Consider the following 13,609-nt stretch of genomic DNA (forward strand, 5'->3'; position numbering starts at 1 on the left):
TTAAGGACACCATTTGGCTTGCCAGGAATGGCCTCATCTTGAAAAAGGAGAAGATAACCATCCACGACTGTCGCAGGCTGATCCGCAGCCTAATAAGAGATCGTAACATCATTGACAGTCCTGAGTAAGAGGAAGATGATTAATTTCTGTCTACCTCTTCTACTTCTCCCCCATGTGTCTGTTTATTCAATGTTACACTGTTGAATTTGCCTGCAAATTCTACAGACAAGCCTGCTTGTCTTCCTCTTCATTATTGACTGTTGGCAATGGAGCACTCATCTTTGGGTGTATATTAGACCCTACACTTATTAGTGCAAATTCAGAAAAAAAGTCTGCAAAGACTTGTAGATTAATAAATATGACCAAAGCAGCTCTTCTATAAGGGTGTATATATTAGACCCTACACTTATTAGTGCAAATTCATAAAAATACACTTTAATCACTGCTAGGCCCTCCATAATCAAGCTAATAATGGGCTTGTTAGAGTAATGGCAGAAACACACATCAGTGCCAGGAAAGATTAATGGTGCAAGATGGAATTGTCCTCCCACCCACCCATATGTTGGATCTTACAAAGGACATGTACACTTTAACAAACCAAGCACTTCAGCGACAAAGGCGGCCACTTTTGTGGCTGAAGTGCTTGGTTTGTTTGGGCCCCCACTAAACCAGCTATCAATGCCCTAAAGGCATGTTAGACCAACAGTGCTGTGAAATGAATTCTACACTGTCAAGATGTTGTTGTCATCATCTTCAGCATCATCCTCACCCTCATCAGTGTGTATATCATCATCACAGACTATTCATCTCCGCTGGAATCCGCCATTAGAGAAGTGTCAGTTCTTGGATGTATTTGCCGGAAAAGGCCTTCCTCGTGGAAGATGTAGTTCTTTTCCACATTTTTAGGAAGTAACCTCCTATGTTGATCACTGACAAGGTTCCCGGCTGTGCTGAAAACTCTTTCTGAGTACACAGTGGAGGGTAGGCAGCTTAGGTATTGCAAAGCAAGTTTGTACATGGGTTTCCAAATGGCTTGTTTTTCCTCCCAATATGGAAAGGGACTGTCTGACATTTCAATTTCCATTAACTCTTGAAAATAATCCTCCACCATCCCTTGCAGAAAATACAGCTTTTTTATAAGGCGGGAATATGAGACCCCAAACACTTTGCAGTGCAAATTCAGAAAAATACAGTGCTATATTAGGAGTTCAGCACTCAGACAATTCAGCATTTTTAGAAGGGGGTATATGAGACCCCTAACACTTTGTAGTGCAAATTCAGAAGTATACAGTGTTATATTCGGATTTCAGCACTCAGCAAATACAGATTTTTTTTAAGAAGGGGGTATATGAGACCCCAAACACTTTGTAGTGCAAATTCAGAAAAATACAGTGCTATATTAGAATTTCAGCACTTAGAAAATACAGCTTTTTTAGAAGGGGGTATATGAGACTGTGACTGGATCACTGATAAATAACTTTTGGTAAAAATGTATTTAAAGGAAATAACACAGGGCGCATATTTATATAACTGCATTTGCACTTATTCTTGTTTAGTGTAAGTTAGGAAGTCGTTATTTCTGAGACCAGGCTAGAAACTGTTTTTTCCTGTTTTCACCTTAATAAAGGATATGCCTTATTTCTGTTGCATATATCTGATACAATAGGCCTTTGTGGATGGAGGTCTGGTGTGTATTGGGATGTATTTAGTATGGAAGTGTCATTGTTTAGGATTTGTAAGGTTGTTAGTGGGAACCTCCAATTAGACCTATGTGGAAGGTAGTCTGATAGCAGGAATTGCTAATGAAGTTTTGTGATGAAGTGTCATGCTTGCTCTGGCCAAAGGCCCAGCAGGGGGTCGTTACTGTGTGGCCTTTGCCAGAGTGAATTTCATAGATACGTGTAAATTTTGTTAGCCTTGAAATGCATGTAAATTTAGGTTTCAATAGAGTATATCCTGTTTCTAAAAATAGACTATTTCTGAACTGTATAAAAGAGGAGCTCTGTGAGCATGTTAGTGTTCTTCTAAATTGTCATCTGACCTGACCACACTGGGACCTTCCACCAGTGTGTGTGAGCAAATAAACCATCTTGCTTCATAGACCTGATTGGAATCATCTTCAATATTGCTGTTTTCCTGTGATCTACAGATTAGACCCTAAAATCTAATCCGTTCTCCGGCTGTGTCTGCGGTTTCGACCCAAGCGCTTCCAGTTCCATCGCTCTGCCTGCTACCTGCAGCCCTAGTTAGTGTGATAGGCCCGGGGGGATCCATCCACAGCATCCCTGATCCACAGTAAGAGGTCAGGAGTACCAGTCCGGGTACACCAGCAAGGAGACACGCTAGCAGCGTCAGTTACGCAGAAGAAACCCGGTTCTGGGTGCCGGTATAGGAGCCCAGTGATGGCAGCTTGTGTAAGCACGTCCTACTGCAGAAGAAGGTCGTTTTTAAAAAACATAGTATTCTTCGCCTGCGTCAAGGATCTCGCTCAGTGGCCCAGTATGTTATTCAGTTTCAAACATTGTCATCAGAGCTACGTTGGAACAACGAAGCATTGGTAGCCACCTTCTGGCAGGGGCTATCTGACAAAATCAAGGATGCCTTGGCTTCCCAAGAACTCCCCACTACTTTAAATGCCATGATCTCGCTATGTAACCGGGTGGATCTACATTTCCGCGAAAGATCTTCAGAGAAGGATTCCTCTAGGCGTAGTTCCACCAGACTCGCACCTCGTTTTACTCATCCGGTAACAATGGAGGAACCCATGCAAATTGGGCGCTCTCGATTAACTCCAGAGGAACGTGATAGAAGATTCAGAAATAAGTTGTGCCTTTATTGTGCGGATCCGGATCACCTACTGAATGCCTGCCCCAAGAGGTCGGGAAATGCCAGACCCTAACCTGCTCCGGAGAGGTCAGATTAGGGCTTTCCAAAACCTCTCCCTCCTTTGGTGTTCCTAATGTCTGCTCCTTCCCTATTACCCTTCACGGTTCCTGTGGTCCCATTCACACTTCTGCTATGCTGGACTGTGGAGCAGCGGGAAATTTTATCTCTTTCTCTTTAATTTCGCAGGTTTCTATACCAACTGTACCATTAGAAATTCCTGTCTCCATCACGGCCATCGATGGCTCCCATATAGCCAATGGTACCGTGAAAACCCGGACCAAACCCATCATCCTTCAAATAGGAGCATTACATTGTGAAGTAATTACCTTTCACGTGCTGCCATCTACTACTACTCCCGTCATCCTGGGTCTACCATGGCTTCAGCAGCATTCCCCTCAAATTGACTGGTCCACATCGCAGATTCTGTCTTGGGGTTCTACTTGTCATCGGAAGTGTTTGACTCAGGTCCAACCTATTGGTTCCATTTCTACTTCCTCTAATACCAAAGTCTCCACTCTACCCAAGCAATATCATTCCTTTTTAGACGTTTTTGACAAGCTTCGCTCTGAACATTTGCCGCCTCATCGCCCGTGGGACTATCCTATTGAACTGCAGTCAGGCAAAATACCTCCTCGAGGTCGAGTGTATCCACTCTCCATACTCGAGACCTCTTCTACGACAGAATATGTTAAAGAAAACCTCTCCCGAGGCTTTATCAGACCCTCCTCATCACCGGCGGGAGCAGGGTTTTTCTTTGTTAAGAAAAAGGATGGATCGTTAAGACCTTGCATCGATTATCGTGGGTTAAATGCCATTACAGTCAAAAACCGATACCCCATTCCACTTATCACCGAACTGTTTGATCGCATCAAAGGAGCTAAAATCTTCACCAAGCTAGACCTACGGTGTGCTTATAATCTCATCACGATCAGAGCAGGAGACGAATGGAAGACGGCTTTTAATACCCGCGATGGGCATTACGAATATCTTGTAATGCCCTTTGGGCTGTGCAACGCTCCCGCCGTGTTTCAGAGTTTTATCAATGAGATATTTCGAGATCTTCTTTACATCTGTGTCGTGGTATATCTAGACGATATTCTGGTATTCTCTCCTGACATCACCTCTCACCGTAAGCATGTGAAGGAGGTTCTTTCCAGATTACGATGCCATCAACTCTTTTGCAAACTGGAGAAGTGCTCCTTCGAACTCCCTCAGATGCCATTTCTGGGTTACATCGTCTCTGGATCCGGATTACAGAGGGATCCAGATAAAGTCAAAGCAATTTTAGAATGGCCTCTTCCTCTTGGGCTGAAACCTATTCAACGTTTCCTCGGATTCGCCAACTACTATAGGCGCTTCATCCAGGGCTACTCCACCATTGTGGCACCTATCGTGGCTCTAACTCGTAAGGGTTCCAACCCTAAATCTTGGTCTTCAGCTGCGATCGAGGCCTTTGACTTCTTGAAAAAAGCTTTCGTCTCTGCACCTACCCTCCAACAACCGGATGTTTCCTCTTCATTCTTTCTGGAGATCGATGCCTCCAATGTGGGCATCGGGGCCGTCCTTTCACAGAAATCTCTCCTGGGCCAATTCCACCCGTGTGCCTTTTTCTCTAGGAAATTCCTCCCTGCCGAGAAGAATTACACCATAGGGCATAAGGAATTGTTGGCAATTAAAGCAGCGCTAGCGGAGTGGCGATATCTCCTTGAGGGAGCACTACATCCAGTGACTATCTTCACGGACCATAAAAACTTGCTCTACCTCCAAACCGCGCAGTGCTTGAACCCCAGACAAGCACGCTGGTCTTTATTCTTTTCTCGTTTCGAACTTCGCATTACTTTCAAACCTGGCATTAGGAATAAGAGAGCTGATGCTCTTTCTCGTGCTTTTTCTACTCATGAAGTCACGGAGGAGGATCCTGTCCATCCCATTCTGGACCCTAAATGCCTAGTGTTAGCTACTCAGCTTAAACCCTCAAAACCCCCACCGGGGAGAAGTTTTGTCTCTCCTAGTCTTCGCCACAAACTGCTGAAACATTACCACTCTACCCTCTTCACCGGACATACTGGATCCTGTAAGACCATCGAACTGATATCCAGAAACTACTGGTGGCCCAATCTTCACACTGACGTTAAGGACTTTGTCTCCTCCTGTAGCGTTTGTTCTCAGAATAAGTCCACTCATCAGTCTCCTGCTGGTTTACTACGTCCATTGCCCATACCTCATGAACCATGGACCCATATAAGTATGGATTTTATTACCGATCTCCCACCTAGTAAGAATTGCACCGTTATATGGGTGGTAGTGGATCGATTTTCTAAAATGGCCCACTTCACAGCACTTCCGGGTCTTCCATCCTCTCCAGTCCTGGCATCCCATTTTGTCAAGGAAATATTCCGCCTACATGGCTGTCCACTCGACATAGTCTCTGATCGAGGTGTGCAATTCGTTTCCAAATTCTGGAGAGCTCTCTGCAAGTTATTGGGAATCAAACTGAGTCTATCGTCTGGATATCATCCTCAATCCAATGGACAGACCGAGAGGGTGAACCAGGATTTGGAGACCTACCTCAGAATGTTTTCTACCGCCAGCCAGGATAACTGGGTAAATCTGCTACCATGGGCGGAATTTGCCCATAACAACGCCTTCCATGAGTCTTCGGCTAAATCCCCTTTTCTGGTCATCATCCGTCTCTTCCTAAATTTGAGTCCCTCCCACCCACCCAGGTGCCTGCAGCCAATTCTCTATATAACAAATTCCTCACCATTTGGAGACAAGTAAGGTCCTGTCTTAAGAAAACTTATACACGCTACAAACTGGCCGCGGATAAAAAACGTATATTTCTTCCCATCTTCAAGGTTGGTGATAGAGTGTGGCTCTCCACCAAGAATATACGCCTCAGAGTCCCTTGCATGAAATTGGCTCCGCGATTTATTGGCCCATACAGCATCTCTGAAGTTATTAACCCAGTCTGCTTTAAATTACGATTACCAGCATCTCTGCGCATTGTTAACTCTTTCCATATGTCTTTATTAAAACCTCTGAAGATTAATCGATTCACTTCGGTAGCTCCTTCCACCACTCCTGGAGTCCATCAAGAAGAGGAGTTCGAACTCAAACAAATCTTGGACTCAAAAAGTTGTAAAGGCGGCCTGAAATACCTGGTTGATTGGAAGGGCTTCGGTCCTGAAGAACGCTCTTGGGTTCGTGCATCCGACATCCACGCCCCCTACCTGCTGGATAAATTCCACAAAAAATTTCCCTTGAAACCTGGCAGTAGACGTGCGGTGCCCGTCTTTAAAGGGGGGGTACTATCACACGCCGGGTGTGCGGGCAGAGCACCCGACACCCGGCAGACTTACCTGGCTCCGGCACTCCGCTTCCCGCTGGGCGCCGCCATCTTGGATCCGGGTCTGCGCATGCGCAGACCCGGCGGTGACTTGAATCTCCCTGCCTGCAGCTGATTGGTCCTTCTCATTGGCGGCAACTTTAAAAGGCACCTCCTCCCTATCTTCAGTGCCTGTTCTTTGAGTCACCTCCTGGTGATAGAAGTGGCTTCCTGGCATCTCCTGCTACTTTCTTCCTGCCTAGTCTGCAGAGCTGACGCTCACCTCCGGACATCGTCCCTACATTGTCTGCAGAGCTGACGCTCATTTCTACTGAACTCTACACCACATAGTGGCCTACAGAGCTTACGCTCATGCTACTGGACTCTCCGCCACATAGTGGCCTGCAGAGCTGACGCTCACCTCCGGACATCGTCCCTACATTGTCTGCAGAGCTGAGGCTCACTTCTACTGAACTTTACACCACATAGTGGTCTACAGAGCTGACGCTCACTTCTACTGAACTTTACACCACATAGTGGTCTGCAAAGCTGACGCTCACCTCCGGACATCGTCCCTACCTTGTCTGCAGAGTTGACGCTCATTTCTACTGAACATAACACTACATACTGGTCTGCAGGGTTACACCGAACTGCATCTTCTTCAGTGGCTCTACTTATTCTGTTACCACTCTTTCTACGGTACAGCTGCCGAGTCTCTCGCAAGAACCGTGACACTCTACTAAAAACTGACTGTCTACACAGCCAGTTCTACAGTCTGGGAAATAACCATTTCTCATCATTAGGACCTTTCTAAACCTATATTGCATTTCTCCAGTGGTGGATTAAGAATTCCATCTGAGAAGTACTCAAGGCACGTGTCCCCACTCCACAAATTTTTTTTCATGACTTGTCACCCACTGAAACATCTCAAAACCTTTAATATCGACTGTGAACTAATTTTTAGTTTACATTTTATTTAGAGCACACTACAAACCCCAAGTATCTTAATATACACAGCAATGCATGCCATGAACAGCATCTACAGTCATGGCCAAGTTTCGAGAACGACACAAGTATTGATTTTCACAAAGTTTGCTGCTTCAGTGTTTTTAGACCTTTAGACCTTTTTTTGTTGCTATGGTATACTGAAGTAAAATTACTAGAGATGCTCACTGACCCCCGTGTTTTGGTTTTGGATCTGGATTACCGTTGTGTTTTGGTTTTGCCAAACCGCCATTGTGTGTTTTGGTTTTGTTTTGCTATTTTGTTCAAAAATCAATGTTTTTGGTCATAAAAGAACCAAATTTAGTGCTCCACCTGTTTCTTGGATAAGTAATGTAGTTGTAAAGCTAATAAATTATCAAAAAAACAGTTTAATTCCTGGTAGGCCTTCATTAATTCTACACACAAACCAGATTGTCTTCCTCTCCATCTATGCATATTGGCAATGCAGCCATCGTCTTTGGACGTATATTACACCCTACACTTATACTTAAATATGTAAAGAAATGGACAAAGGCAGTTTGGTTTCTGTCTCTATAGGCCCCCCTCCAGTTGTATAAAATACTAAAAAATTCAGCCGTTATAGACTGTACAATATTAATTGAAATGGACAAAGGCAGTTTGGTTTCTGTCTCTCTAGGCCCCCCTCCACTTGTAGAAAATACCAAAAAATTCAGCTGTTATAGACTGTGCAATATTAAGAGAAATGGACAAAGCCAGTTTGGGGTCACTCTGTGTATGACACCCTACCCTTAAGGAGAAATTGCCCAAAGAGCAGCCTTTCAAGACGGTACGTGATATAGAAATGCCCCAAGTCCCTTTCCTCTTTGGGGGTAGATTGCACCCTACACTTAAATAGAAAGTTTTAAAAAGATGTTATCGTCATCATCTTCAGCTTCATCCTCACCCTCATCAGTGTGTACGTCATCATCACAGACTATCAATTCATCGCCCCTTGAATCCGCCATTAGAGAACAGTCGGTGCTTGGATGTCTTGGATGGTGAAGGCCTTCCTCGTGGAAGATGTAGTTCATTTTTATAAACATAATTTTCTCAACATTTTTGGGAAGTAACCTTCTACAGCGATCACTGACTAAGTTCCCTGCTGTGCTGAACACTCGTTCAGAGTACACACTGGAGGGTAGCCAGCTTAAGTATTGCAAAGCAAGTTTGTATATGGGTTTCCAAATGGCCTGCTTTTCTTCCCAGTAAGGAAAGGGACTGTCTGACATTTCCATATCAATTACCTCTTGAAAATAATCCTCCACCATCCTTTGCACGTTAATACTCATATTGGATGGAGTTATGGGCAAGGTCACAGATTTTTTTGAAAAATCCTTCAAACCAGCCCAGATGTTAAACTGTTCTGGTCTGCCCTCTGCGTCTTCCCTGCTTCTTTTTTGAAAATTCAATTTTTTACGAGCAGCAGCTGCTTGAGAAACAGAAGGAGGACACGACATCAAGCCAAGGCCCAGTTCAGCGGACAACTTGCTGAGCAATAGCTCCTTGCAAAAGTTTACATCTCGTTCATTTTGAAGCAAAGACTTAATGTAGGTCTTAAACCTTGAATCAAGCACAGTGGCCAAAACGTACTGATCCGAGTTCAAGATCTTAATAACTCAAGGATCACTGTGAAGCGAATTAAGTACTTGATCGACAAGGCTAACATACTTTGCGGAATTGCTTGCTTTCATCTCCTACTTCAGTTTCTCAAGCTGCTTTTCCAATAGTCTAATTAAAGGCATGACTTGGCTCAAACTAGCAAAATCTGAACTCACTTCACAACTTCAAATGGTTTCAGCACCTTGCACAGCACTGAAAGGATTCCCCACTGTGCAAGAGTGAAATACATGCCCCCTCCTTTCCCAATGTCATGGCTTGTGCAATTTGCTTGGCTTTGCGTTGTTCCTCCATCCTCTGAAGCATGTACAGCGTGGAATTCCACCTAGTTATCACCTCTTGCTTAAGTTGGTGGCAGGGCAAGTTAAACTGCTCTTGGAGCTGCTGCAATCTCCTACATGCTGTGGCCGAATGCCTGAAATGGCCCGAAATTTTACGGGCCACCGAAAGCATCTCCTGCACCTCATGGTTATTTTGTAGGAAGCTCTGCACCACCAAGTTGATGGTGTGAGCAAAACAAGGAATGTGATGGAATTCACCCAGCTGTAATGCTCACACTATATTGTTGGCGTTATCAGAAATGACATATCCTGGGGAGAGTCCAAGTGGTATAAGCCATGTATCAATCACATCTCTCAGTTTGCGTAACAAATTGTCAGCTGTATACCTGTTAGTGAAGCCGGTGATACAAAGAGTGGCCTGCCTGTGACAAATGTTACGTAGTGGTGTACATGCTGCTGCTGTTCCTGCTGTTGAAGGTGAATGACCAACCCAGTGGGCTGTCATAGTCATATAGTCTTTGGTTTGACCACTTCGACTTGTCCATATATCTGTGGTTAAGTGGACAGTGGGCAGAATGGCATTTTTCAGTGCAATCTCTACATTTGTATACACTTTTTGGTATAGTTGTGGAATAGCTTTACGGGAAAAATGGTGTTGCGATGGAATTCTGTAACGCGGACACAAAACCTCAATTAACTGTGAAAAACCAGCTGCGTTTATTGTGGATATTGGACGCAGATCTAACATTAACAGGGCAACCATGGCGTCTGTGATTCGCTTGGCGACTGCTGTCATATTTGCTTCCCCTAGCAAATGATTGTTTCACAGTTAATTGTTGAAATGTAGGACTGCTCTTTTTCTTGGCCTTCCTCTGGGCTGACGATTCACCCCCAGCAGCAGCAACAGCAGCAGCAGTGGGACTAACGCTTTCTTCAGAGGAATCAATAATAGTGCAGGAGTCATCCAGCCTTAATAAATGGGATGCAGGGCTAACTCCGAGCGCTACTGAGGATATTGATGAGGATGGTGTGGTGGGTGTATTTTGTAGCCGTCGGGATGTCGGTGAGCGGAGGGTCCTAGCTGATGATGGAGTGCTTGTAATTTTTATTGGAAGAACTTTCAGCTTTTCCCAACACTTTGCCATGAACTCTCGTCAAATGGCGTAACATAGACAAGGTTCCAAGATGGTTAAGGTCCCTCCCTCGACTGACTGTGGCTTGACATACACTACAAATGGCTATACAATTGTTGTCTGGATTGGGGTAAAAATAATTCCATACATAAGAAGTGGATTTTTTTGTTTTATGGCCAGGCATGACAATGGCCTTTTTCTTGTCACGTGCCAGAACTGCTGCCACTGGTGCAGGACTTACACAAACAACCTCAACCTCATCAACATCCTCATTAGCGCCCTCGTCGCCTACACAAATCTCCCCCTCATCCTCTTGTAATTCTAAAGTGGCATCCTCAATTTGTGTATCACCGGCTACACTCGGGCTGTTCAGGCACACATCAGCAGAACTGCTGAAAGGGCCCTTCTTTATGGGTACACTAATAGAATGCTCACGATTACACATACCACTGGTAGATGGACTCTCCACAGGGATTGTTGTCATTTCTGATTCAGAGCATACATTATCCTCTAATGCCTTACTGTTTTCTTGCAGCTCGGCTTTGACGCGTAACAGTAGTTGTGCACCACTTTTAGACTCCAAATTACTTGGTCTTGCTTGCACACGAGTGACCGTACAAGAAGAAGGCTCGGTAACATTTTTGGATCTGCCACTAAAGCAGATCCAAAGCGAAGGCCTCATTCTTTCTTTGCCACTGCGTGTGTAGAATGGCATGTTTGCAATTTTTTTTTTTATCGGTAGTTAAGTTTTCCTCAGTTACACTTCTTTTTCACTTCAACACGGTAAAAAAATTTTGGGTGTGTTTTTTTTTCCTTGATTTAAAAAGACTATGTACTTTGACTTCGCCTTTCCCAGATGACGTACTGGGAACACTACCATCAGGACTGGTGACAGAACCGGGTTGCTGATTCTGCTCAAATGTGGACTGCTTTGAATACATTTTAATGAGGCCAAAGCACTTGTAGTGCCAAAATTGTATTAGATAGATACTGCTGACAAATATGACTTTTGACAGTCAGAGAAATTACTGTAAAACACTGGGGAATATGGGACACCCCCAAAAGCACTTGTAGTGCTAAATATTGTTTTAGATACTGCTGACAAATATGACTTTTGACAGCCAGAAAAATTACTGTAAAACACTGGGGAATATGGGAAACCCCAAAAGCACTTGTAGTGGAAAATATTTTTTTAAGCTACTGCTGACAAATATGACTTTTGACAGACAGAAAAATTACTGTAAAACACTGGGGAATATGGGAAACCCCAAAAGCACTTGTAGTGGAAAATATTTTTTTAAGCTACTGCTGACAAATATGACTTTTGACAGCCACAAAAATTACTGTAAAACACTGGGGAATATGGGACACCCCAAAAGCACTTGCAGTGCTATTTTTTTGTTTTTATACTGCTGACAAATATGACTTTTGACAGCCAGAAAAATTAGTGCAAAAGAATGGCGAATAAGGGACACCCCAAAAGCACTTGGAGTGCCAGAAATTGAAAAAACCCCTCCTCTATCCTCCTCTTACTGCTGTAACAATTGGTATTAATATTAGAATTGTATAGAATAGAAACAATAATGTGTCCAATTATTGCTCTGTGCCTGCGCTGATATAGCCTGTGACCTAACCCTGCTCTCTTCCTCTGTCAAATGGCGATGGATTGCTGTGGAGGCGGGTATTTATGCTTTTCAAATCTCGCGAGAACCAAGCTCAGAAATACGAATACGTCATGATGACGTTTTGCCTCGATTTTGATTCCGAATGGGCGGGAGATTACCGAGCGTGCTCGTCTCGGTACTCGGATAGGCGAAATTCCAATGGATTCAGATCTCGGGGAACCGAGCCCGCCCATCTCTAAAAATTACAAGCATTCCATAAGTGTCAAAGGTTTTTTATTGACAATTAAATTAAGTTTATGCTTATTATGCATTTTAAAGGAAAAAAAACAGGTAATCCAGTGACCCAACCCAGGGAAGCCAACTATTGGAACTGACAAGGGGACAGATGCTCCACTGCCCCCCAGACCAACCTTACCCTTTTTCTCAGCAGGGCCCTCTTAAGAACATCTTGGGCCCCCGGGCACAGCAGTGCACCGGGGCCCCTTATATATTAAAAAAAAAAAAAAAAAAAAGATTATATATATGGGCCCTGCAGCCCAGGGGGGCCCGTCGGAGGTAGGGAAAAAAAAAAAACCTGAAAAAAAAGAAGAAAATACTTACCGTGCTGTCAGCTGGCGATCCGGCTCCCTCCATGGTCTCCTCCTCCATCGTGCTCCGCAATGGATGTCGGGCGGGCGTGATGACGTCATGCCCGACATGCACTGCCAGCGCGACAGAGGAGGAGACCATGGAGGGAGCCGGATCGCCAGCTGACAGCACGGTAAGTATTTTCTTCTTTTTTTTCAGGTTTTTTTTTTTTCCTTCCTCCGACGGACCCCCCTGGGCTGCAGGGCCGCCGGGCACCTGCCCATTGTGCCCAATGGGAAAGACGGCCCTGTTTCTCAGCTATACTTCTCTTCCCTCACCCTTGCTGTTGGCACTTTATAAAAAGATGTTGAAAGTTTTCAGGTACAATCCGGAAGTTTAAAAAGAAAGGGGACCAAAGCCAATGAAAAAGATTAAATGGTTGCTCAAAGTCAACGAGACACATATTAAATGTTTTAGGATATGTATGTGAGTTTTAAATAAAGATGACAGGTGCACAAAACCGAATTATTACCCCGATCTACTCACTATGCATAACGTAACACTCCTCCCAGTGACAAGACTCCGCCTTCTTAGTGTGACAGACATAATCTGAGCTGAAAGCGACTGCAACAGTGGTATTATTCTCTTCTTACCAGGATTTCATTCGCATACGGAGCCCTGGAAAACCGCTCCCTTCCAGACACCGCCTCTGAAGTACAAGCTCCACCTCTCCCGTTATTCTCTGCTAGGTCATTGCCTTGGGCACGGTATTTCCGGTCGGTGTCATTAGTGGACCGTGGATATTGGTCGGATGATTGATGTATAGATAAGAAAGCGCTGCTTCTTCTGCTCGCTATCTTCCTAATGCTACTTGGTAAGAAAGTGAATAAAGGAATAGCGGTGTGCGAATTCTAGTATGTTTCAGAACCATAAAATGTCTAGCATAGACAATAGGTGTGATCCCTGTTCTGGAGATTTGTTATTTTCCCACATCGTGCATCATCACAGCGGTATGGTTAATTGGTATGATCTAATAGCGGTTTTGTTTGGGTTTGTTGTTAATGTAAATAGAAATCAGAGGTGTAGACTTGTTATTTGATGATTATTTTTTTTTTGGGGGGGGGGGGGGGGATTTATATTTTCAATAATGATTGAATGAAATGTGCC

General features: G+C 44.2%; 1 long non-coding RNA gene across 2 annotated transcripts in view; it reads right to left on the reverse strand.

Annotated features, from left to right (window-relative positions):
- Positions 1-13,298, reverse strand: part of LOC142149488 (uncharacterized) — a 193,581-nt gene extending 180,283 nt beyond the window's left edge. For both annotated transcript variants that reach the window (XR_012690865.1, XR_012690864.1), the window contains exon 1: positions 13,096-13,298. This is a non-coding gene — a long non-coding RNA (uncharacterized LOC142149488). The remainder of the gene's footprint in view (positions 1-13,095) is intronic.
- Positions 13,299-13,609: the final 311 nt, after the last annotated feature.

Source organism: Mixophyes fleayi, chromosome 1 (genome assembly GCF_038048845.1).
Source record: "Mixophyes fleayi isolate aMixFle1 chromosome 1, aMixFle1.hap1, whole genome shotgun sequence".
NCBI lineage: Eukaryota > Metazoa > Chordata > Amphibia > Anura > Limnodynastidae > Mixophyes > Mixophyes fleayi.